This window comes from Sinocyclocheilus rhinocerous, unplaced genomic scaffold (assembly GCF_001515625.1).
Source record: "Sinocyclocheilus rhinocerous isolate Xijiao unplaced genomic scaffold, SAMN03320098_v1.1 scaffold1564, whole genome shotgun sequence".
NCBI classification, from domain to species: domain Eukaryota; kingdom Metazoa; phylum Chordata; class Actinopteri; order Cypriniformes; family Cyprinidae; genus Sinocyclocheilus; species Sinocyclocheilus rhinocerous.
This window is the reverse complement of record NW_015638982.1, coordinates 445,262-449,275: the sequence shown is the minus strand read 5'-3', so window position 1 is coordinate 449,275 and position 4,014 is coordinate 445,262. Positions and strand designations below refer to the sequence as shown.

The 4,014-nt window shown below is 39.5% G+C and overlaps 1 protein-coding gene across 1 annotated transcript in view; it reads right to left on the bottom strand.

The window, feature by feature from the left end:
• The window catches only part of LOC107750775 (neuroligin-2-like), a 166,232-nt gene extending 162,580 nt beyond the window's left edge, over positions 1-3,652 (bottom strand). Inside the window, exon 1 of the mRNA XM_016566301.1 lies at positions 2,844-3,652. The gene's annotated coding sequence lies outside the window, so the exon portion shown is untranslated. The remainder of the gene's footprint in view (positions 1-2,843) is intronic.
• Between the last annotated feature and the right edge of the window lie 362 nt (positions 3,653-4,014).

The window sequence follows — 4,014 nt, the reverse complement described above, 5'->3', positions numbered from 1 at the left end:
ACACAAAGCAGCACAGCACCAGACTCTGAACGTGCAGCGCTCATGAAATCATAGCCTTTTGAAGTTTAATCGTCACATTCAGCCATATCGCAATTCTGGTCTTTCCGTCCCCAAATTTAAGACCTCTTGAAATCATAATTAAGACTTTCTTGTACAATTTAAGACTTTTTAAGGCCTTAAATTTGATACAACTAAATTTAAGACTTTTTAAGACTTTTTTAAGACCCGCGGAAACCCTGAATGAAGCTCATAAAGAAATGGTTCACTGGGTCTGGCATGAAAGAACTTGACTGGCCTGTTGTGTTGATAATCAACAAAACCAGTGATGAAATTGTTAGTTGACATCCATGACAATGAAGAAGTTAAAAAAAGGGGAAAAAAACTCTCTTTAAAAAACTATATATGATAAGGTAATATTATAACTTGTAGCCTATCTCCAAAAAATGACACAAAAGAACAAATGCACCTTAACTTATACAGATAAGTCAGAATGTGTCACATTGTGAATTCGCTTTTTCCATAAAAACACTCTAAAAACAAGTTTTCAAACACTGCTGTTAAATGTTAATACTTGTTTAAACTAATGTATAATTTGTTGAAATAATTGATTGTTAACATTAATGAAGGCAAGAAGGTAAATGTACATGACACTAATTAAAACATACAGTTGACAAAAGTATGAAAAGAAAAAAGAAAACCCTCTAGATTTTAACAATATTTGGTTATTTGTTTATTTATATTTTGCACTCTCTGTTGAGCTAAAATGTTACTTTTGTTGACTAAAATGTCTTTTTAGTCAGTAAAAAAATAAAATTGATTAAAATTAAAGAATACAACATGACAATAGTATACCTAAAGTAAACGTTTTCATCATAAGACAAAAATAAAAATATTTTAAAAAGTGTAAAATAAAAACATCGGTGGCCTTCACAACGACCAAACCTGAATTCCTACTGAAGACCTTTGGGATGAATTGGATCTCCTGCTCAACATCAGCACCTCGCTGAGGCTACCACACCTGAATGGGAGCAGATACCCACAGCCCTGTTCCAACATCTAGCAGAAAGTCTTCCGAAAAGAGTGGAACATGTTATAGCAACAACGTAAATGGATTGCAATGAAACGTCAGTCTATAAGCTACAGTCCAAAACACACACACACACACACACACACACACACAATTTAAAGTCTACAGTTTTGCAGCGAGTGGAAAAATGAACATCTACAGTAACAAATCAGTCCAACACAAGGACAGTCACACAGTTGCTTCCATCCATTACCCTGCTTCCAAATGACACAGTGAGCTCCATATCTGCTATTTGGGTCAGAGAGAGAGAGAGAGCTCAGCATTCCCTGCTCACAGAACAGAGCGCTTCTGTGTCTTCTCAATTCTGCGATCCACTAGGTTTGGAATGGCCATACTAGGATAGCATATAAATGTGGCCCATTCTTTCAGACTATGTGTGTGTGCGTGCGTGTGTGTGTGTGTGTGTGTGTGTGTGTGTGTGTGGTAACTGCTGCTCTAGCTTCGACCTCTCCTCCCATCAGATGTTCGGCACATCAGTGAACCAGCGATTACTTGTCTTTGATATACGGTGATAGGTTTATGTTCTACTTTGTGTGTAAGTGTGTGTGCTGCAAGAGGACAGAGAAGGATGCTGGGTGCCGGAGTGATTCTTTGATAATCTAATTTTCGTGCTTTATGACGTCAAAGCATTTTCAAATACACGAAGAAAAAAAATGAGGGAAGACCGAGCAGTGTTGTATCACCATTTTAACAAAATGTACATTGTCTGCATGGGGTGAAATCCCTACCATACATGAACAAACATGTAACAGAAAACATGTATGCTTCTTTGTGCAAATATAAAGGATTTATAAGAAGAAGAAAAAACAGAGTTAAATGAAAAATACAAATTTCACATCTGGATTCTGAATTGGATTTGTGATCATTCTAATGAACACTAGATGATATATGTGATATGATATACAGTATGTATATGGTATCCATATATATAGTATCAATAGCCTACATTACAAAAAAAATATATATGAAAAACATTATTTTAGATTGATCAGCTTATGCATTTCTATATTTGATTCCAATTCTATTTGCTGTTTTGAATTTGAATTAAAATGTTGGGGTGGGTGATGGGATGGCATATACTGTAAATGAATCAGAAAGAGTATATTTAACCACAATAAATTCCTGGAAAGAATTTAAAAAGTCCATGTTTCTAACTCAGTGAGGCTGGTACTCTTTGCACATGACATTAATTTACACAGTTTACTTTGTCGATTTCTAAACTAGTCTAAGTTGTATGAAAATAAATGTGGGTATATTACATCAATGTTTAAGATATAATAATAATAAAATAAAAATAAAAAAATAAAAAAAGTTAAACCAAATGTGTGAAAACAGTGCTCTGGAATTGGATTGAATTTGTACAGACATAGATATGAATCTGTCCTGGCCAAAAAGGAAAGACAATTTTAAAGCATCTTTACGCTTAGTATTAAAATGGGTCAATATGCACGTTTAATATCCCGACACACACACAATCATGCACGCTACAGCACCATCCGCGCGTGCGCCCATTATGCCCCAATTGAAACGCGCGCGGATGCAGCGCCTGTCGCTCTGCATTTCGGAAAAGGCTCCTGAACAGGTTGCAGCACCACACAGTTTAAACAGCAAAAAGCGCTCCTATTATTTCCCCATATCCCAACAACATTTTATGGACTTTCCAAATGGAAACCCTGCTTACTATACAACAGCCTAACAAACAGTCAGAGGAGAAAGAGTTGAATCTATAATATATTTTCCACAGAAGTGCCTTTACCTGGAAATGAGCCGCAGGCAGAAATCAGATGTCTGTATATTGGAGCTCTGTGGGTATTTCCTCGTTTTCTCAAGCGTTGCTCAGCGCAATTCCATCAGCCTGAGCTCGGAATAAACCAAAAGGTTCTCCGTTGTCCGAGAACAGCAGACAATGTTTCACGGTTTCTCCCGACAACACCCAGTCATAAGACGGATTCAGATGAAACGACTTCAAAAGTGAAGAATTGCTCACGCGCGCAGCTCGATCTACATGAAGTCTAGTTGGATTTGTCCGTTGAAAAGCTTGGTTGGAAACGACCGCCGGCTTCTCCCATTATAGCGCATATGGATGGAAAACGAAGCAACAAGCACGAATTCACTTCTATGACCTGTTTTTCCCCTCTATGAGTCGAATCGACACTCTCTTTCCGTTTTTGAGGTGATTTATTTCGGGTTTCCGGGAACAAACGCCGGCGTAACGTGCTGACTTTATCAGTGAAGTCTCGTGTTTAATCTATCGGCATCTCGAGCGTCTGATTCCAGCTACTGAGGGCGGTCGTGGTGCTCACCGGCTCCGCTGTCGTTTCCCCGTGATTCCGGGAGCCTTTGCGATGGGAGAGATGCTGTGAGGTTTTTGATTGCCCATCTCTCTCTCTCTCTCTCTCTCTCTCTCATGCGCATTCACTCGCTCTGTGACGCTCTGTATCCAAGCTGCTCTGTCGCTGTGACAACGCGCGCATTCCACGCGCCGGCAGGCCTCTCAGCATCCCTGCATCCCTGCGTGATACAGCTCTGTTGGACACGGCACTAACAGACCCCGGCGTATAACGGCCGTAGTGCTGCCAGAAAGCCAAGGCTGAATTTTATACGATATGATACGTTTGATTTCTCTCCCCTTCCTCGCGCACGAGGTCATCCTCAGTCCTGCATCAGAATGACGTCAGGGCATATTAAAGTGGCAGAAGCCCCTCTTGTTCCCCATCACACGATCTCAACCGCGCTGGATGATGGGGGATCTTCTTATGTATCCATGTTGTGCGAAGGGGGATGGAGCTAGACGCGCATTTTTGGTACCCAAAAGATTGCACTCGTCATTCTCAGGAATACGGTCCCTAAAAAGTCAGGAATTCAAAATAAATAACCATATGTAACCATAAAATATTGTATTATAATGGCATAATATATATTAGTAA